The 23,386-nt window shown below is 41.2% G+C and overlaps 1 protein-coding gene across 1 annotated transcript in view; it reads right to left on the reverse strand.

Annotated features, from left to right (window-relative positions):
* ADAMTS12 (ADAM metallopeptidase with thrombospondin type 1 motif 12) overlaps positions 1 to 23,386 on the reverse strand; it is a 387,137-nt gene that overhangs the window by 168,811 nt on the left and 194,940 nt on the right. The gene's annotated exons all lie outside the window — the stretch shown is intronic.

Consider the following 23,386-nt stretch of genomic DNA (forward strand, 5'->3'; position numbering starts at 1 on the left):
ACTTTAAAATGCTAAGTTGCAGGACTTCCCTGGTGGTCCAGTGGTTAGGACTCCACACTCCCAGTGCAGGGGGCCTGGGTTCCATCCCTGGTCAGGGAACTAGATCCCACATGCTGCAACTAAAGATCCTGCATGCGGCAACGAAGATCCCACGTGCCTCAACTAAGACCCAGTGCAGCCAAATAAATAAATTTTTTTTTTAAAAAAAGCCAAGTTGTTTATCCTCATGAACATCTGAGGTGCCTACTGCTATCTCCATCTTGCAAATGCGGAAACTGATGCTCAAAGTGGCTGGTTAAATAACTCCCCAAAGTCACACAGCCCATAACATCCATGGAAGATCCAGGATTTTCTATGCCCTAAAATCACGCATTTTCATATACACCACACTGCCTCCCACAGAGTAAATATGCATAAAACTGCAGAAATGTAAGCTGGAAAAGCTGCATGTGGTTCAGGATATCCTACTTCACGAAGGTATTTTTAAAAAGCTGGAAAAGATCTAGCAAAGCACAGTGAAACTCTCAAGGTGACTCATAGGTTTAAGTATGGAAAAGACAATATATGAAGATCATAGTCTGGAAGGCAAAACCCAGAAGAGGCTATAGAATCATGAAGAGAATTAGAATCATTCTCAAACTCCCAGAAGTTTGAGAAGCACCTCCTTGAAACCTGAAAGAGGTCTATTTAAAACCAAAATAAGAATAAAGTGCTACTTCACACATTGGGAAGTTTAACCCAAGGGGTGGTCAAGTCTAAAAGGTTTCAGTGGGCTCAGAATGGTTTAGAGAGTTGACAAAAGATCAATTTACCAAAAGAGTAAATAAGGAAAGGAGCCTGGGCTGATGGAGAAGCAGTCTCAGTCTTTGAAGATTTCTATCAGGAAGACAGCCACACACCTGCTACCTACTCTCATCGGCACCCTGGACCGCTGGCCGGGGCAGAACAGGAGAGCAGAACAGCAAAGCTCACACCCCCTTCCTCCTCTCTGGTGATGGCCACCCAGCCTCAGCTTGAATACTTCCGGTGCTGGGGGCACGCACCAACTCACAGTTCCCTCCTGTAGTGAGCTGGAACCTCCTCCCTGGCATTTCCACTTATTAGTCTGGTCCTGTTCTTCCGAGCCATCTAGAACCACACCTCCTCCTGAGGCCCTGCCTCAGACATGGAATAGGGACAACTAAAACCATATCCTCTCCTCTCCCCACAGTGCTCTCTGGATTGTAGAGCCGATTACACTGGTTTGCTATGTAACCCATCCTGGTTCCTCAGTTTTGCTTTATATGTGAAGTTAGAACACACTACACTGAGTAATATTTACAAAAGAAATGACACATGACCATAGGACTAAATAAATTCAAATTCTATTATTGTGAGTTTTCCTTGAAAATAATAAAGCTGTACTTTGATATGAGACTTTTGAAAAATAATTCAGGATTGCAGAAACCTTAGGGGGAAGTGCTGTGAAGACTTACAAACGGGGAGACGGTTAACCCCTCATCTGCGGTAGAACAACTTTCTATCTTCCTTCTCCACTTACTTTGCATGGATAAGTATGACTTCCCTAAGGACTCTCCAGAGAGTTGACTGATGGTTTCTAACTCTGAACCCCTACTGACCTCCTGTCTCTCACCCTTTCATCTTTTTTTGAAGCTCATGGGAACATTTTCAAACTACAACCTGTTTCTAAATCTTTCTGCACATGCCAGGGAACCAACCACCCTGAGCTCAGGTGGGGTCTGTGCTTCTGGGAGGGGTGTCAGAAGACTGGGCCAAGTAGAGGAACCTTACCAACATGGGTGAGGTGCAATCTCCTTCTCTCGGTCTCCTGTCTGCCGTGTGGGGATGGGTCTCCTCCAAGGTGCAAGGATGCTCAGTGCTCTCCACAAGCTCACCTACCCGGGCAACCCAGTGCCCTCACAAAGCCCTTGGTCACACGGTCCCCTCCTCTCCCTTGGCTCCACAGGCTCTGCATCCCTTCCCTGGGCACTGGCCCCCTTGTATAGCCCTCAGCTCTCTGCAGTTGGCAGACACCGTGCAGTATGCAGCCCTTTCATTAAAGAGGACCCTGTGCTCCAGGCTGCAGCCTTGGATCCCTGGCTGGCTGTGGTTCCCCCCTCCCACCTCCTCAGGCCCAAATGTGTCTAAGGTCTGGCAGGAGGCTGGCACAGGTAAGACACTGGTAGAATAAAGGCGATTTCTCTGCTTCTCCCAGTCCTTTCTTTCTTTTCTCACTTCTCCTTCTCTACTCTCCCTCCTCTACCTTTTATCTCCTTGATATTAAGAAACAGAGTTTAAAGCCCATCAGGTTATCTTCATTTTCCCAGCAAATAGGTGAGTCACTCAGTAAATGGTCTTGCAGGAGGAAACATGGAAGTGAGAGACAGGGTTTGGTAAAGACAAATATCAAAAGGTTTTCAACAAGCCTACACCAAGCACGTGCTAAAGGCCAGATCCTGTGCTAAGCCCTCCATACACAATGTTTCATTCACTGTGCCAGCAAGTCCATCTGATAAGCCCTAATGTTATCACTGTAGTACAGACGAGGAAACCAAAGCTCAAAAAGGTTAAATAATTTCCCCAGAGTCACGTAGTAAACAACAGAGCCTAGATCCAGCCAAGTCTGTCTGGTGACAGCAACAACATGGACCAGGCTCTATGGGCAAGCCCTACTCTACCTTCCTAGGAATAGAGGCAAAGAAATAAGTGACACGATCTTCGCACTGATGTGACAGTCAATCTAATTGTGCGTAAGATAACAAGAACATATGAAAATGTCATGATCAGGTTTCAAATAATTCCCAAGGAGAGAGATATCAGTTCTATTACAGATAGTGCCAGAAGTGGTGGGATTTGAATTGGGCCCTGTTGGGACTGAGTTGGGAGACAGGACTGTACATATCTAGGCTGACTTTGCTGAGTCCTGAGGAAGTCATCCCAGACTTGGCTAAGAAATGTTATGAACTACAAGAAGTCAGCCCTACACATTTATCTTCAAGGCCTGATGACAAAGCCGGACAGTCCTTCGGGGGCAGGTGAGGTGCCAACAATTCTGGGAAGCTCCTATCTCCCCAACCCCCCCGCCCCACTGCCCCTCAAACACACACACACATTATCTTAGCTCAGACTGCCACAACGAAATACCATCAACAGAAATTTACTTTCTCATGGTCCTGGAAGCTGGAAGATCAGGATGCCAGCATGGTCAGGCTCTGGTGAGACCTCTTTTCCCACTGTGTGTATGTGGAGAGAGAGAGGGATCTCTTTTTCATCCTCTTCTCATATGGCCACCAATCCAATTGGATTAGGACCCCACCCTTATGATTTCATTTAACCTTAGTTTCCTCCTAAAAGCCCTATGTCCAAATACAGTCACACTGGGGGTTAGAACTTCAACATGGGAAATTCAGGAGGACACAGTCCATTCCATACCCCACACACTCTGTTTAGAGATCCCTCATCTGGGCTGGGATAGCTTCTGAGCACTTTCTACCCTGCTGTGATATCCTGCTGCTTGGGGAATGTCCAGTGAGGCTTTAAGTACCTACAGGGCCAGAGCTCCACTAGCTTTGTATCCAGTGCCTAATACTGTGCTTGGCAAACAGTGACACCAGTAAATGCTTGATGCATGGGTGAAGGAAAAACTAAAAATGAATTGGAACAGATTTATGAATCACAAATAAAGAAGAACTGCAAGAGTTGTTTACTTTTCTCCCTGAGAGGACTGTTTCAGTTAGAGGATTCTCCACACTGAGACTGGGACGTGTTTGTTTTAAGGGAAGAAATCTAGCCAAGTGGGCAGTGTAAGTACAGATGATTTCCTGTCCTGACACAGGAATGACTTCCCTAAACCGGAAGCTAAGGAAGAGCAGGGGTGTGTCCAGGGTCCACTGAGATGTCCAGGACACCCTGAACACTAGCACAGCAGAGGCACTGAAGATCCCTGGGAAATACAAATAATTCAGCTTTTTTTTTTTTCCTCCTTTCCCAAATGCTTTAGGCAGCTCTTCACAAAGCTCACTCTCATTTAGAGCTTTCTCAGGTAGTGGAGCCTTTAACTGCCACCTTTCTCTTAGACTCAGGGTCACCTTCAGACAGGAACAGACCAAGCCTTGAGGAAGTTGCCTGGAGGCAGCTCGAGTATTATCAGGTAGCAGGGAAAGTGAACACAGAGCAGGAGACTCTGGAAATTATAGTTTCCTGTACTTTCAAGTGTGCCTTTTTAGCATGCTGGTAGCTTCTAGAAGCTACCTCTTCTGCTTAGGGAATTGCTCCAGGCTCTGTCTCCTACCCCAACTCAACTCTTCCCTCATCTGGATTCTCTTCTGCTGCCTCATACGCAGAGCTCCCATGCAGAAGGAAGATTTCTGACTAGCTTAGAACTGTTTACCATTAATTGGAAATTGGCCATGAATTGTACCGACTGCCAGGTTTGAGATCTAGTTTCCCCCAAGAAGATCCTCTCAAGTTAATCTTTACCAGGCCACACTCTATAGCTTCCAGATAAGTGAGACCTAGTACCCTTGTTCCCACCTTCCTGCCACCAGCATGAGTGAGTTTCCTGAAACACAACTCAGGAAGAACACAAACACTAATGCCCACTTCTGACGGAGCGCCTATCAAGAGACAGGCCTGTGATGAACATTTTTTCAGATCTGACATTTATTACAGTCACCCTTCTGTATCCACAGGGAATTGGTTCCAGGAGTCCCTGCAGATGCCAATATCCATGAATATTCAAGTCATTTATATACAATGACATATTTGCATATAACCTACGCACATCCTCCTGTATACTTTAAATCATCTCTAGATTACTTGTAATACCTAATATAATGTAAGTGCTATGTAAATAGTTATAAATACAATAACATGCTATGCAAATAGTTGCCAGTGAGCAACAAATCCAAATTTTGCTTTCTGGAATTTTCTGGAGTTTTTCTTTTTTTTCTGGAGTATTTTCCATCCAAGGTTGGCTGAATCTGTGGTTGGCTGAACCTTCAGATAGGGAGGGCCAACTGTATTTAATTCTCAACAAGTTTTGAGGTAAGTCTTATTATTGCCATTTTTAAGTGAGAAAAATGAGATTCGAAGAGGTTATATTTATTCAAATTTGTTCAAAGTCTCATAGCCACTAAGCAGCAGGTGAGCATTTTAGGTGAGTCAGTCTGAATCTTATTTAGATGGGTGGCATAGAGATGGGGGTGGAATTCCCAGGCTCCACTTGCCTGGAAAAGGGAAGAAGAATGTCTTAAGTCTGAGAGGACCTAGACACCTTGTCCAGGCCCACTGCTGACTCACTCCCTATGGGCCCGGCCTGAACCACTTCTGCACAGAGCCAACTGCAAGTCCCGTGACCATGGACAAATGTTCTCATCACCAGTCCCCACAACTCCACCCCAATGTAATGAGGAAAATGAACTGAACTCCTACTTTAAAATTTTATTTCACTTATGGAACCCTTTCTTCAAACAAAGATTAAGCAAAAAGCAAAGAAAAGAAAGTGGCTCTGATCACTGGGTTGTGGCAGATGACCCTGAGGGGGATTCCACACAACACAACTTTAAGCCACTAGATACCACCATCTCTCAGGGACCTGTCAGCTCTGGTGTTGTCAGAGTTGAGCCAACACATCTTTCCATTGCCCATGCACAACTGTCAGCAGCTGGCTGCCATCACATACTTGCAACCAGATCCCCTTCTTGGCAGAACACTGTGGCCTTTCCCAACAGAGCTGAAGGTCAATGCTGGAGCCATGTCCTTTAGCAATGATAGCTGAGCTGCCAGACCTGTTCATCTCTTCAGGCTGGCTTTGGATAGATTTAAAATGCCTCAGATTTTGCATAGCAAAGGAAACCATAAACAAGACCAAAAGACAACCCTCAGAATGGGAGAAAATATTTGCAAATGAAGCAACTGACAATGGATTAATCTCCAAAATTTACAAGCAGCTCATGCAGTTCAATAAGAAAAAAACAAACAACCCAATCCAAAAATGGGCAGAAGACCTAAATAGACATTTCTCCAAAGAAGATATACAGATTGCCAACAAACACATGAAAGAATGCTCAACATCATTAATCATTAGAGAAATGCAAATCAAAACTACAATGAGATATCATCTCACACCAGTCAGAATGGCCATCATCAAAAAATACACAAACAATAAATGCTGGACAGGGTGTGGAGAAAAGGGAACCCTCTTGCACTGTTGGTAGAAATGTAAATTGATACAGCCACTATGGAGAACAGTATGGAGGTTCCTTAAAAAACTAAAAATAGAATTACCATACAACCCAGCAATCCCACTACTGGGCATATACCCTGAGAAAACCATAATTCAAAAAAACTCATGTACCAAAATGTTCATTGCAGCTCTATTTACAATAGCCATGGAAGCAACCTAAGTGTCCATTGACAGATGAATGGATAAAGAAGATGTGGCACATATATACAATGGAATATTACTCAGCCATAGAAAGAAATGAAATTGAGTTATTTGTAGTAAGGTGGACGGACATAGAGTCTGTCATACAGAGTGAAGTGAGTCAGAAAGAGAAAAACAAATACCATATTCTAACACATATATATGGAATCTAAGAAAGAAAAAAAAATGTCATGAAGAACCTAGAGGTAAGACGGGAATAAAGACACAGACCTACTAGAGAATGGACTTGAGGATATGGGGAGGGGGAAGGGTAAGCTGTGACAAAGTGAGAGAGTGGCATGGACATATATACACTACCAAACATAAAATAGATAGCTAGTCGGAAGAAGCTGCATAGCACAGGGAGATCAGCTCCGTGGTTTGTGACCACCTAGAGGGGTGGGATAGGGAGGGTGGGAGGGAGGGAGATGCAAGAGGGAAGAGATACGGGAACATATGTATATGTATAACTGATTCACTTTGTTATAAAGTAGAAACTAACACACCATTGTAAAGCAATTATACTCCAATAAAGATGTTAAAAAAAAAATGCCTCAGCCGGGGAGCTTATTTTCACTAAAAAAAAAAAAAAAAAAAAAAAATTTACCTCATTCACTGGGGACTAAAAATATTTTTACACTTCGGTAATAGACTATCCATTTCTCAAAACTGGTCACTATTAAAGTAAAAACAGCTGTCTTTAAAGACAAACAAGTGCAGTTACATAAACTAAGTATTAGTAACCAGTATACGTCAAAAGCAAGAACCCGCCAGGTTTAGGACTGTGGACATAAATAAGAGAACCTGAAAAAATAAAATGAAATATACTCTCCAAAGGCTGACTGGTCTTGCCTTACAAAGCCCTAAGTTTATTCAGAACATGCCAAAAAAAAAAAAAAAGAGGAAATGATGAACCATTTTGGAAATGTGAAAATTCCCCAAATAACAATATAATCAAATCAAGTATAAGTGAAAGGGAGGGTTTAAGATCTCTCTGGAGAGTAAATCAGAAAGAGAATTTATAAAACAATTTAATCCATTAGCATATTATTTAATTAAATAATTTAATTTTTAACATCTTTATCGGAGTATAATTGCTTTACAATGGTAGGTTAGTTTCTGCTTTATAGCAAAGTGAATCAGCTATACATATACATATATCCCCATATCTCCTCCCTCCTGAAAATCCCTCCCACTCTCCCTATCTCACCTCTCTAGGTGGTCACAGAGCACCGAGCTGCTCTCCCTGTGCTATGCAGCTGCTTCCCTCCAGCTACCCATTTTACATTTGGTAGTATATATAAGTCCACGCCACTCACTCACTTCATCCCAGCTTACACTTCCCCCTCTCTGTGTCCTCAAGTACACTCCCTAAGTCTGCATCTTTATTCCTGTCCTGCCCCTAGGTTCTTCAGAACCATTTTTGCTTTCTTGTTTTTAGATTCCATATATATGTGTTAGCAGACAGTATTTGTTTATCTCATTCTGATTTACTTCACTCTGTATGACAGTCTCTAGGTCCATCCACCTCACTACAAATAACTCAATTTCATTTCTTTTTATGGCTGAGTAATATTCCATTACATATATGTGCCACATCTTCTTTATCCATTCATCTGTCAATGGACACTTAGGTTGATTCCATGTCCTGGCTATTCTAAATAGAGTTACAATGAACATTGTGGTACATGTCTCTTTTTGAATTATGCTTTTCTCAGGGTATATGCCCAGTAGTGGGATTGCTGGGTCATATGGCAGTTCTATTTTTAGATTTATAAGGAACCTCCATGCTGTTCTCCAAAGTGGCTGTATCAATTTACATTCCCACCAACAGTGCAAGAGGGTTCCCTTTTCTCCACACCCTCTCCAGCGTTTATTGTTTGTGTATTTTTTGATGATGGCCATTCTGACTGGTGTGAGATGATACCTCATTGTAGTTTTGATTTGCATTTGTCTAATGATTAGTGATGTTGAGCATCCTTTCATGTGTTTGTTGGCAATCTGTATATCTTCTTTGGAGAAATGTCTATTTAGGTCTTCTGCCCATTTTTGGATTGGGTTGTTTCTTTTTCTGATATTGAGCTGGATGAGATGCCTGTAAATTTTGGAGATTAATCCTTTGTCAGCTGCTTCATTTGCAAATATATTCTCCCATTCTGAGGGTTGTCTTTTGGTCTTGTTTATGGTTTCCTTTGCTGTGCAAAAACTTTTAAGTTTCATTAGGTCCCATTTGTTTATTTTTGTTTTTATTTCCATTTCTCTACGAGGTGGGTCAAAAGCATCTTGCTGTGATTTATGTCAGAGAGTGTTCTGCCTAAGTTTTCATCTAAGAGTTTTATAGTATCTGGACTTACATTGAGGTCTTTAATACATTTTGAGTTTATTTTTGTGTATGGTGTTAGGGAGTGTTCTAATTTCATTCTTTTACATGTAGCTGTCCAGTTTTCCCAGCACCACTTATTGAAGAGGCTGTCTTTTCTCCATTGTACATTCTTGCCTCCTTTATCAAACATAAGGTGACCATATGTGTGTGGGTTTATCTCTGGGCTTTCGGTCCTGTTCCATTTATCTATATTTCTGTTTTTGAGCCAGTACCATACTGTCTTTATTACTGTAGCTTTGTAGTATAGTTTGAAGTGAGGGAGTCTGATTCCTCCTGCTCCGTTTTTCTTTCTCAAGATTGCTTTAGCTATTCAGGGTCTTTTGTGTCTCCATACAAATTGTGAAATTTTTGGTTCTAGTTCTGTGAAAAATGCCATTGGTAGTTTGATAGGGATTGCATTGACTCTGTAGATTGCTTTGGGTAGTACAGTCATTTTCACAATGTTCATTCTTCCAAATCCAAGAACATGGTATATCTCTCCATCTGTTTGTATCATCTTTAATTTCTTTCATCAGTGTCTTATAATTTTCTGCATATAGGCCTTTTGTTTTCTTCATATAGGTCCTTTGTCTCCTTAGGTGGGTTTATTCCAAAGTATTTTATTCTTTTTGTTGCAGTAAATGGGAGGGTTTCCTTAATTTCTCTTTCAGATTTTTCATCATTAGTGTATAGGAATGCAAGAGATTTCTGTGTATTAATTTTGTATCCCGCAACATTACCAAATTCATTGATTAGCTCTAGTAGTTGCTGGTAGAGTCTTTAGCATTCGCTATGTATAGTATCATGTCGTTTGCAAACACTGACAGCTTTACTTCTTCTTTTCCGATTTGGATTCCTTTTATTTCTTATTCTTCACTGATTGCCATGGTTAAACTTCCAAAACTATGTTGAATAACAGTGGTGAGACTGGGCAACCTTGTCTTTTTCCTGATTTAAGAGGAAATGGTTTCATTTTTTCCCCATTGAGAACGATGTTGGCTGTGGGTTTGTCATATATGGCCTTTATTATGTTGAGGTAAGTTCCCTCTATGCTTACTTTCTGGAGGGTTTTTAGCATAAATCACTGTTGCATTTGGTCAAAAGCTTCTTCTGCATCTCTTGAGAAGATCATAGGTTTTTTAATCCTTCAGTTTGTTAGTAGAGTGTATCACATTGATTGTTTTGCGTATATTGAAGAATCCTTGGATTCCTAGGATAAAACCCACTTGATTCTCATGTATGATCCTTTAATGTGCTGTTGGATTCTGTCTGCTAGTAGTATTTTTGTTTGTTTGTTTGTTTGTTTTTTGTGGTACGCAGGCCTCCCATTGCTGTGGCCTCTCCTGTCGTGGAGCACATGCTCTGGACACGCAGGCCCAGCGGCCACGGCCCACGGGCCCAGCGGCTCCGCAGCATGTGGGACCCTCCCAGACTGGGGCATGAACACGTGTACCCTGCATCGGCAGGTGGACCCTCAACCATTGAGCCACCAGAGAAGCCCTGTCTGCTAGTATTTTGTTGAGGATTTTTGCATGTACGTTCATCAGTGATATTAACCTGTAGTTTTCTTTCTTTCTGACATCTGTGTCTGGTTTTGGTATCAGGGTGATGGTGGTCTCGTAGAGTGAGATTCAGAGTGTTCCTCCCTCTGCTGTATTTTGGAAGAGTTTGAGAAGGATGGGTGTTAGCTGTTCTCTAATGTTTGATAGAATTCGCCTGTGAAGCCATCTGGTCCTGGGCTTTTGTTTGTTGGAAGATTTTTAATCACAGTCTCAATTTCAGTGCTTGTGATTGGTCTGTGTATATTTTCTATTTCTTCCTGGTTCAGTCTCATAATGTTGTGCTTTTCTAAGAATTCGTCCATTTCTTCCAGGTTGTCCATTTTATTGGCATAGAGTTGCTTGTAGTAATCTCTCATGATCCTTTGTATTTCTGCAGTGTCAGTTGTTACTTCTCCTTTTCCATTTCTAATTCTGTTGATTTGAGGCTTCTCCCTTTTTTTCTTGATGAGTCTGGCTAATGTTTATCCATTTTGTTTATCTTCTCAAAGGACCAGCTTTTAGTTTTATTGATCTTTGCTACTGTTTCCTTCATTTTTTTCCACTTATTTCTGATCTGATCTTTATGATTTCTTTCCTTCTGCTAACTTAGGGGTTTTTTGTTCTTATCTGTCTAACTGCTTTAGGTGTAAGATTAGATTGTTTATTTGAGATGTTTCTTGAGGTAGGATTGTATTGTTATAAACTTCTCTCTTAAACTGCTTTTGCTGCATCCCATAGGTTTTGGGTCATTTTTTTGCACTGTCATTTGTTTCTAGGTATTTTTTTATTTCCTCTTTGATTTCTGCAGTGATATCTTGGTTATTAAGTAGTGTATTATTTAGCCTCCATGTGTGGTTTTTTTTTTTTCCCTGCTGTATGCGGGCCTCTCACTGTTGTGGCCTTTCCCATTGTGGAGCACAGGCTCTGGACACGCAGGCTCAGCTGCCATGGCTCACGGGCCCAGCCGCTCCGCGGCATGTGGAATCTTCCCCGACCGGGGCACAAACCCGTGTCCCCTGCATCGGCAGGTGGACTCTCAACCACTGCGCCACCAGGGAAGCCCTGTCCTCAATTCTTTTTTCTTTATTCTGCTCTGCAATAATTATTTCCACTATTTTTTCTTCCTTGTCACTTATCCATTCTTCTGCCTCAGTTATTCTGCTCTTGATTCCTTCTAGAGAATTTTTAATTTCATTTATTGTGTTGTTCATCATTGTTTGCTCTTTAGTTTTTCTAGGTCCTTGTTAAAAGTTTCTTGTATTTTCTCCGTTCTACTTCCAAGATTTTGGATCATCTTTACTATCATTACTCTGAATTCCTTTTCAGGTAGACTGCCTGTTGCCTCTTCATTTGTTAGGTCTGGTGGGTTTTTATCTTCCTCCTTCATCTGCTGTGTGTTTTTCTGTCTTCTCATTTTGCTTATCTTACTGTGTTTGGGGTCTCCTTTTCGCAGGCTGCAGGTTCGTAGTTCCCGTTGTTTTTGGTGCCTGCCCCCAGTGGCTGAGGTTGGTTCAGTGGGTTGTGTAGGCTTCCTGGTGGAGGGGACTGCTGCCTGTGTTCCAGTGGATGAGTCTGGATCTTGTGTTTCTGGTGGTCAGTGCTGCATCCGGTAGTGTGTTTTGGGGTGTCTGTGACCTTATGATTTTAGGAAGCCTCTCTGCTAATGGGTGCGGTTGTGTTCCTGCCTTGCTTGTTGTTTGGCATTGGGTGTTCAGCACTGTAGCTTGCTGTTCGTTGAGTGGTGCTGAGTCTTAGTGTTGAGATGGAGATTTCTCGGCGAGCTTTCACTGTTTGATACTATGTGGAGCTGGGAGTTCTCTGGTGGACCAATGTCCTGAACTCGGCTCTCCCACCTCAGAGTCACAGGCCTGACACTCACTCAGTGTACCAAGACTGTGTCAGCCACACGGCTCAGAAGTAAAGGGATAAAAAAAGAAAGAAGGAAACAAAATAAAATAAAGTTATTGAAAGAGAAAATAAAAATTATTAAAATTTTTTTAAAAATTAAAAACTAATTAAAAAAAAGAAAGAAGGAAAGAAGAGAGCAACCAAACCAGAAAACAAATCCAACAATGATAACAAGTGCTAAAAATTATACTAAAAACACGGACAGACAGAACCCTAAGACGAATGGTAAAGGCGAAGCTACACAGACAAAATCACACAAAGAAGCATACACATACACACTCACAAATAGAGAAAAAGGAAAAAAATATATGTATCGTTGCTCCTAAAGTCCACCTCCTCAATTTGAGATGACTCATTGTCTATTCAGGTATTCCACAGATGCAGGGTACATCAAGCTGATTGTGCAGATTTAATCCTCTGCTCCTGAGGCTGCTGGGAGAGATTTCCCTTTCTCTTCTTAGTTCGCACAACTCCTGGGGCTCAGCTTTGGATTTGGCCCCGCCTCTGTGTGTAGCTCTTCTGAGGGTGTCTTTTCTTGGCTCAGACAGGACGGAGTTAAAGGAGCAGCTGATTAGGGGGCTCTAGCTCACTCAGGCCGGGGTGGGGGGAGGGGTATGGAATGCGGGGCGAGCCTGCGGCGGCAGAGGCCGGCGTGACGTTGCACCAGCCTGAGGTGCGCCGTGCGTTCTCCCGGGGGAGTTGTCCCTGGATCACGGGACCCTGTCAGTGGCGGGCTGCCCAGTCTCCCGGGAGGGGAGTTGTGGATAGTGACCTGGGCTCGCACACAGGCTTCTTGGTGGCTGCAGCAGCAGCCTTAGCGTCTCATGCCCGTCTCTGGGGTCCATGCTGATAGCCACGGCTTGCACCCATCTCTGGAGCTCGTTTAGGCAGTGCTCTGAATCCCCTCTCCTCACGCACCCCGATACAATGGTCTATTGCCTCTTTGGCAGTTCTAGACCTTTTTCCGGATTCCCTCCCAGCTAGCTGTGGCGCACTAGCCCCCTTCAGGCTGTGTTCACGCAGCCAACCCCAGTCCTTTCCCTGGGGTCTGACCTCCGAAGCCGCAGCCTCAGCTCCCAGCCCCCACACCCCCTGGTGGGTGAGCAGACAATCCTCTCGGGCTGGTGAGTGCTGGTCGGCATGGATCCTCTGTGCGGGAATCTCTCTGCTTTGTCCTCTGCAGCCCTGTTGCTGCACTCTCCTACGTGGCTCCAAAGCTTCCCCCCCACCCACTCCCCCATCTCCGCCAGTGAATGGGCCTCCTAGGGTGTGGAAAGCTTTTCTCCTTCACAGCTCCCTCCAAGAGTTGCAGGTCCTATCCCTATTCTTTTGTCTCTGTTTTTTCTTTTTTCTTTTGCCCTACCCAGGTACGTGGGGAGTTTCTTGCCTTTTGGGAAGTCTGAGGTCTTCTGCCAGCGTTCAGTAGGTGTTCTGTAGGAGTTGTTCCACATGTAGATGTATTTCTGATGTATTTGTGGGGAGGAAGGTGATCTCCACATCTCACTCCTCCACCATCTTGAAGGTCTCTCTAATATTTTATTTTAAATTATCAATTTCATTCATTGGTAACATTTGGAATGACAAGGAATTCCCCTGATTTGAGATCTAATCCCACACACTTTCTTTCCATTCCTCATCTTCTGATAGAAATGTACTGATGCATTTCTCACAATTAAGACCAGATGTGGAGGAGGCAGCTGGGGGCAGAATGAAGACCAAGAAAAACTGAATAATCAACCAAGTGGATAATGAGTCCCAGCATGCTTAAACATTGACAGAAGTCTGGCAGCACATTTTCCTCAGCTTCATGACCGAAGGATTGGTGAATAACTCAGGGACCTTCACACTTCACCCAAGCCACCATGAAAGGCTTCTGAGAGGCTCTAAGTCCTCAGTGGTGAGCTCTCGTTTTCTGCAGGCATCAGTAGTTTACTCCTGCACAATTACATTTTCATGTAAGGTATGGAATTTTGCCAGCCTATAAAAACTAATTATATTGCGAATCTCCAACTGGGGAATTTGGTACTCTCGTTTCCCAAGCTTTCTTGACCTTGGGACTCGTTTTCAGAGCTCCTGTTAATACCTAGACTTCCATGGCACATTACTTGCGGAACACAGCTTTAAGGAAGAGAAGCTCAGGAAGGAATTTAGACTAAATGACTGCCAAAGCCTCTTTAGATTATAAGAATCTCTCATTCTAAAATTACCTACATGAAAGTAAAGAAAAAAATGTCTTGTACAGGAGCTACAGAGTGAGAAAAGAAACTCAGGTTGCTTTAAGTAGCTTATGCTTTCTTTCTAGGTCTTAATGAAGGTTTACATATTGATGGACCAGAAAGACCTATTACATAAGTAGAGCCACTGAGGCAGTGGGAGAGACCAGAGAGTGGTCACTTGGAGAATGGAGCTCTCTTCCATCTGTGGGGATATGGGTGATGGACCAGCATGGGGCCATCTTACAATTTACCTAGGGCTGGTCCTGAGCCTCAGCGGGACCTTCCAAGGAAGAGGCCACTCTGAAACTCCGTATCTACCTCCCTACACTTTCTGGCAGTACTTTTTAAAGATTACTGAGCTCTCCAAACATAGTATGTGCTCAATAAATATGGTGCAAACTACTTAACAGGCTTTTCTTAATGGTAAGATGGACCTACAGGCAAGCATTGACACAGAAGGAAAAATGAATCAGTGCCCTCCAACAGATCTAGGCCACTCAAAGGTGGTGGGCAACCTAAGGTGGGTACCCTCACAATGCCCTTTCTCCATCTATCCCTTCTCTGTTGTTTGTGTCAGGTCCTTAAAACTACCATATCAAGCCTAAGGCAACTTGTGCCTGACTTTATGATGACTGTGTCAGACTACCAGTTCCCGCAATATTTTTTCCTCCTCGTTGACATTTTGCTGGGCACACAGCCTCCTAGAATAAAGACTAAATGTCCCAGCCTCCCTTGTGGCTAAATTCTGACCAATGAGACACAAGAGGAAGTGCTACATGTAACTTACAGAACTTAAAGGGAAGGCATGGATACCTCTTTTATTCTTCCTCCTTTCTGGTCTGAATCTGGATGGTCTGGACAAGGAAGTAGAAGCCAGATGTCAAAGAAGATAGAAAAACAAGATAGAAGACAGACAATACGAGTCTGAGTTCCTGAAGACTGTGGAGCGCTACACCAGCCTTGGACATTTTATCTCCAAATTTCATTGATGTGAGTGATAAAAGTCCGTTTTTCAACTAGAATAAAAGAGGGCTATTTTGTCTGTTTTATTCACTCCTTTATCCCCAGCACCTAGAATAGTTCTTTGCAGTCAGTAACAACAGTAGTTTAAATAAGTAAATATTATATGGGGTTTTCTGCTACACATAAACATATCCTGAATGATATGATGACTTAACCACCCCCTCCATGTTTGTAAGCACTATCTCTTCTCACCCATGACCCTCAGAAGGTGGGCTGCTTTCATCACAAAGTGGTAGCATTTGATCCAATCCCTCAGCTCAGCAAGTTGATTAAACGTAAATAAACAGTGGGCTCTCTTTTAGTACCTCCACTCTGTCACTAGCAGGAATAAGACTGAACTGCCCAACAGCTTCCAGAAACAGTATGTTCATAAATATTACATGCCTACTCTCATTCTGGAGACAACAATCCCTTGAGTCCTATGTATGGTCATCTTAAGAGATCTGAAGGTACCAAGGTTTTGTGGAAAGGGGAAGAAAACACTATGCATGGTTGGGAACCTCGATTCACATGCACTTTAAAATGCAGCAAGAAAATTCTGGGTGATGCCTACTGGATTGTTCATTTATTAACACTCTATCCAGCGGCATCAAAGGCTCAGTGCATCTGTTACTAAGAAACCTAATAGTCAGCTATTTTTGCTGCTGCTGCCTCCCAGATCACACATGACTGCTTGATATTTCACCCACTTGATGCCAGGGCTTAAATAGGTCTAAGCTCTTCCTGCACCCCCAGAGTCCCTGAGTAAAAAAAAATCGTTAACTTGGTGAGACAGCAAGAGTCAAGCTGCAAGTCATGAGGAGAGAAATCTCTGAGCCCTCTAATTAGAGAAATAGATCACAGAAACCTTGAGAAACCATCTGCCTCATTTCTGAGCAGACAGCAAAAGAACAATTCCAGCCCGATGAGATAATTATTATATTTATATCTGGTCATATTTACATAAGTATGGGTGTATAACATATGTACATATGGACATATTTGCAGTTCTTTCCCTCTACTAAACAACAAACGTGCACACATATCAAAACTGGGCAAGTTTTGTTTCCTAAAGGAAACACTATTCTGGAGTCAGGTGCCCTCCTCACTCTAAGGGACAAGGGAACTCACAAAATAACAAGGTGCTCCCCCCTTCCATTTTGAAATTTCTCAGAAGTTCATTAGAGCAAGTGAGACTGTGGGTAATTTTTCTTTTATACACTCTACTGTATTTTCTATATTACTTTTTAAGTTAGAAAAATGAACTTTAAAAATAATGTGAAGGGTGCACATTCAAGACAGTGGAGGAGTAAGATGTGGAAATCACCTTCCTTCTGACAAATACATCAAAAATACATCTACATGTGGAAAAACTCCTACAGAACACCTACTGAACACTGGCAGAAGACCTCAGACTTCCCAAAAGGCAAGAAAATCCCCACATACATGGAATCGTGAGGGAAACCTACACGCAGAGGTGGGGGCCAAAACTAAAGCTGAACCACAGGAGCTGTGCAAACAAAGAGGAGAAAGGGAAATTTCTCTGGGCAGTCTCAGAATCAGTGGATTAAATCCCCACAATCAACTTGAGCTGTGTGGCTGTCAGGGTCTTGGTGCTCTGGCCTGGTGTCAGGCCTCTGCCTCTGAGGTAGAGGGTCAAGTTCAGGACACTGGACCACCAGAGACTTCCCGGCCTCAAGTAATATCAATCGGCAAGAGCTCTCCCAGAGGTCTCCATCTGAATGCTAAGACCCAGTTCCAGCCAACGGCCAGCAAGCTTCAGTGCTGGACACCCAATGCTAAACAACTAGCAAAACAGGAACACAACCCCACCCATTAGCAGAGAGGCTGCCTAAAACCATACTAAGGTCACAGACAGCCCAAAACACACTACCAGATGCAGCCCTGCCCACCAAAAAGACGAAGTCTAGCCCCACCCACCAGAAAACAGGCATCAGTCCCCTCTACCAGGAAGCCTACACAAGCCACTGAAGCAACGCTACCCACTGGGGGCAGACACCAAAAACAACAGGAACTATGAACGTGCAGCCTATGAAAAGGAGACCCAAACACAGTAAGTTAAACAAAATGGGAAGACAGAGAAATATGCAGCAGAAGAAGGAGCAACATAAAAAACCCACCAAGCCAAACAAATGAAGAGGAAATAGTCTACCTGAAAAATAATTGAGAGTAATGATAGTAAAGATGATCCAAAATCTTGGAAAAAGAATGGAGAAAATACAAGAAACATTTAACAAGGACCTAGAAGAAGTAAAGAGCAAACAAACACTGAGGAACAACATAATAAATGAAATGAAAAATTCTGTAGAAGGAATCAAGAGCACAGTAACTGAGGCAGAAGAATGGATAAGTGACCTGGAAGATAAAATAGTGGAAATAACTGCTGCAGAGCAGAATACAGAAAAAGGAATGAAAAGAATTGAGGACAGTCTCAGAAACCTCTGTGACAACATTAAATGTACCAACATTTGAATCATAGGGGTCCCAGAAGAAGAAGAGAAAAAGAAAGGGTCTGACAAAATATTTGAAGAGATTATAGTTGAAAAATTCCCTATGATGGGAAAGGAAATAGTCAATCAAGTCCAAAGACACAGAGAGTCCCATTAAGGATAAAACCAAGGAGAAACACACTAATACACATACTAATCAAACTATCAAAAATTAAACAGAAAGAAAAAAGATTAAAAGCAGCAAGGGAAAAGCAACAAATAACATACAAGGGAATCCCCACAAGGTTAAGAGCTGATCATTCAGCAGAAAATCTGCAAGCCAGAAGGGAGTGGCAGGACATATTTAAAGTGATGAAAGGGAAAAACCTACAACCAAGATTACTCTACACAGCAAGGATCTCATTCAGATTCGAGGGAGAAATCAAAACCCTTCCAAACAAGCAAAAGTTAAGAGAATTCAGCACCACCAAACCAGCTTTACAACAAATGCTAAAGGAACTCCTCTAGGCAGGACATGAGAGAAGGAAAAGACCTACAATAACAAACACAAAACAATTAAGAAAATGATAATAGGAACATACATATAGATAACTACCTTAAATGTAAATGGATTAAATGCTCCAACCAAATGACACAAACTGGCTAAATGGATACAAAAACAAGACCTGTATATATGCTGTCTACCAGAGACTCACTTCAGACCAAGGGACACATACAGACTGAAAGTGAGGGCATGGAAAAAGATATTCCATGCAAGTGGAAATCAAAAGAAAGCTGGAGTAATAATTCCCATGTCAGACAAAACAGAGTTTAAAATAAAGACTATTATAAGAGACAAAGAAGGACACTACATAATGATCAAGGGATCAATCCAAGAAGAAGATATAAAAATTATAAATATTTACGTACCCAACATAGGAGTACCTCAATACATAAGGCAAATGCTAACAGCCATAAAGGGGAAATCGACAGTAACACAATCATAGTAGGAATTTAACACCACACTTTCACAAATGGACAGATCATACAACATGAAAATAAATAAGGAAACACAAGCTTTAAATGACACATTAAACAAGATGGACTTAATTGATATTTAGAGGACATTTGATCCAAAAACAACAGAATACACTTTCTTCTCTAGTGCTCATGCAATATTCTCCAGGATAGATCATATCTTGGGTCACAAATCAAGCCTTGGTAAATTTAAGAAAATTGAAATCATATCAAGCATCTTTTCTGACCACAACACTATGAGAGTAGATATCAATTACAGGAAAAATGTCTGTGAAAAATACAAAAACATGGAGGCCAAACAATACACTACTAAATAACCAAGAGATCACTGAAGAAATCAAAGAGGAAATCAAAAAATACCTAGAAACAAATGACAATGAAAACACGATGACTAAAACCTACTGGATGCAGCAAAAGGAGTTCTAACAGAGAAGTTTAGAGCAATACAATCCTACCCAAGAAACAAGAAAAATGTCAAATAAACAACCTAACCTTACACCTAAAGCAATCAGAGAAGGAAAACAAAAAAACGCCAAAGTTAGCAGAAGTAAGAAATCATAAAGATCAGATCAAAAATAAATGAAAAAGAAATGAAGGAAACAACAGCAAAGATTAATAAAACTAAAAGCTGTTTCTTTGAGAAGATAAACAAAAATGAAAAAAACACTAGCCAGACTCATCAAGAAAAAGAGGGAGAAGACTCAAATGAACAGAATTCGAAATGCAAAAGGAGAAGTAACAACTGACACGGCAGAAATACAAAGAATCATAAGGGATTACTACAAGAAACTATATGCCAATAAAATGGAACCTGGAAGAAATGGACAAGTTCTTAGAAATACACAACCTTCCAAGACTGAACCAGGAAGAAATATAAAAATAAACAAACCAATCACAAGCACTGAAATTGAATCTGTGATGAGAAATCTTCCAACAAACAAAAGGCCAGGACCAGATGGATTCACAGGCGAATTCTATCAAACATTTAGAGAAGAGCTAACACCTATCCTTATCAAACTCTTCCAAAATATAGCAGAGGGAGGAAGACTCCCATACTCATTCTACGAGGCCACCATCAACCTGATACCAAAACCAGAAAAAGATATCACAAAAAAAGAAAACTACAGGCCAATATCTCTGATGAACATAGATGCAAAAATCCTCAACAAAATCCTAACAAAGAGAATCCAACAGCATATTAAAAGATCATACACCATGATCAAGTGGGGTTTATCCCGGAATGCAAGGATTCTTCAATATACACAAATCAATCAATGTGATACACCATATTAATAAACTGAAAGATAAAAACCATATGATCATCTCAATAGATGCAGAAAAAAAACTTTTGACAAAATTCAACACCCGTTTATGATAAAAACTCTCCAGAAAGTAGGCATAGAGGGAACCTACCTCAACATAATAAAGACCATATGTAACCAACCCATAGCCAACATCATTCTCAATAGTGAAAACCTAAAACAATTCCTCTAAAATCAGGAACAAGACCAGGATTGCCATTCCTACCACTATTATTCAACAGTTTTGGAATTTTTAGCAATATATCAATCAGAGAAGAAAAAGAAATAAAAGGAATCCAAACTGGAAAAGAAAAAGTAAAGCTGTCACTGTTTGTAGATGACATGATACTATACATAGAGAATCCTAAAGATGCTATCAGAAAACTACTAGAGGTAATCAATGAATTCGGTAAAGTTGCAGGATACTAAATTAACGCACAGAAATCTCTTGCATTCCTATACACTAATGATGAAAAATCTGAAAGAGAAATTAAGGAAACACTCCCATTTAGTATTGCAACAAAAAGAATAAAATTCCTAGGAATAAACACACCTAAGGAGACAACAGACCTGTATGCAAAAAACTGTAAGACACTGATGAAAGAAATTAAAGATGATACAAATAGATGGAGAGATATACCATGTCCTTGGATTGGAAGAATCAACACTGTGAAAATGACTACATTACCCAAAGCAATCTAAAGATTCAATGCAATCCCTATCAAACTACCAATGACATTTTTCACAGAATTAGAGCAAAAATTTTCACAATTTGTGTGGAAACAAAAAGACCCTGAATAGCCAAAGCAATCTTGAGAAAGAAAAACGGAGCTGGAGGAATCAGGCTCCTGGATTTCAGACTATACTACAAAGCTACAATAATCAAGACAGTATGGTACTGGCACAAAAACAGAAATATAGATCAATGGAACAGGGTAGAAAGCCCAGTGATAAACTCACGCACATAAGGTCAGCTTATCTTTGATAAAGGAGGCAAGAATATACAATGGAGAAAAGACAGCCACTTCAATAAGCGGTTCTGGGAAAAACTGGACAGTTACATGTAAAAGAATGAAATTAGAACACTCCCTAACACCATACACACAAAAATACTCAAAATGGATTAAAGATCTAAATGTAAGGCTAGACACTATCAAACTCTTAGATGAAAACATAGGAAGAACACTCTTTGACATAAATCACAGCAGGATCCTTTTTGACCCACCTCCTAGAGAAATGGAAATAAAAATAAACATATTGGACCTTATGAAACTTAAAAGCTTTTGCACAGCAAAGGAAACCATAAACAAGATAAAAGACAACCCTCAGAATAGTAGAAAATATTTGCAAACAAAGCAACTGACAAAGGATTAATCTCCAAAATATACAAGCAGCTCATGCAGCTCAATATCAAAAAACCAAAGAGCCCAATCCAAAAATGGGCAGAAGACCTAAACATACATTTCTCAAAAGAAGATAAAGATTGCCAACAAACATATGAAAGGATGCTCAACATCACTAATCAGTAGAGAAATGCAAATCAAAACTACAATGAGGGGCACAAGCCTCTTAGATAGCCACATCCACCAGATGGCAGAGAGCAGAAGGAAGAATAACTACAATCCTGCAGTGTGTGGAACAAAAACCACATTCACAGAAAGATAGACAAGATGAAACATCAGAGGGCTATGTACAAGATTAAGGAACAAGATAAAGCCCCAGAAAAACAACTAAATGAGGGGAGATAGGAAACCTTCCAGAAAAAGTGTTCAGAATAATGATAGTGAAGATGATCCAGGACCTCAGAAAAAGAATGGATGCAAAGATCGGGAAGGTGCAAGAAATGTTTAACAAAGACTTAGAAGAATTAAAGAACAAACAAACAGAGATGAACAATGCAATAACTGAAATGAGAAATACGCTAGAAGTAATCAATAGCAGAATAACTGAGGCAGAAGAATGGATAACTGACCTGGAAGACAGAATGGTGGAATTCACTGCTGTGGAACAGAATAAAGAAAAAAGAATGAAAAGAAATGAAGACAGCCTAAGAGAGCTATGGGAAAACATTAAATGAAACAAAATTCATATTACAGGGGTCCCAGAAGGAGAAGAGACAGAAAAAGGACCCGAGAAAACATTTGATGAGATTACAGTCAAAAACTTCCCTACCATGGGAAGAAAATTGCCACCCAAGTCCAGGCAGCACACAGAGTCCCAGGCTGGATAAACCCAAGGAGAAATTAGGCTGAGGCACATCGTAATCAAACTGACAAAAATTAAAGACAAAGAAAAATTATTGAAAGAAACAAGGGAAAAGCGACAAATAACTTAGAAGGAACTCCCATAAGGTTAACAGCTGATTTCTCAGCAGATACTCTACAAGCCAGAAGGGAGTGGCATGATACATATAAAGTGATGAAAGGGAATAACCTACAACAAAGATTACTCTACCCAGTAAGGATCTCATTCAGATTTGACGGAGAAATAAAAAGCTTAACAGACAAGCAAAAGCTAAGAGAATTCAGCACCACCAAACCAGCTCTACAACAAATGCTAAAGGAACTTCTCTAAGTGGGAAACACAAGAGAAGAAAAGGACCTACAAAAACAAATGCATAACAATTAAGAAAATGGGAAGAGGAACATATGTATCGATAATTACGTGAATGGATTATTGGATAATGGATAATGGATAATGGATCATTAAACGTGAATGGATTATTGGATAATGGATAATGGATAATGGATAATGGATCATTAAACGTGAATGGATTAAATGATCCAGGCAAAAGACACAGGCTTGCTGAATTGATACAAAACGAAGACCCATATATGTGCTATGTACAAGAGACCCACTTCAGACCCAAGGACACATACAGACAGAAAGTGAGGGGATGGAAAAAGATATTCCATGCAAATGGAAATCAAAAAAAGCTGGAGCAGCAATACTCATATCAGATAAAACAGACTTTAAAATAAAGAATGTTACAAGACATGAGGAAGGACACTGCATAATGATCAAGGGATCAATCCAAGAAGAAGATATAACGATTATAAACATATATAACCCAACATAGGAGCACCTCAATACATAAGGCAACTGCTAACAGCTAAAAAAAGGAAATCAACAGTAACACAA

Source organism: Lagenorhynchus albirostris, chromosome 3 (genome assembly GCF_949774975.1).
Source record: "Lagenorhynchus albirostris chromosome 3, mLagAlb1.1, whole genome shotgun sequence".
Classification (NCBI taxonomy): Eukaryota; Metazoa; Chordata; class Mammalia; order Artiodactyla; family Delphinidae; genus Lagenorhynchus; species Lagenorhynchus albirostris.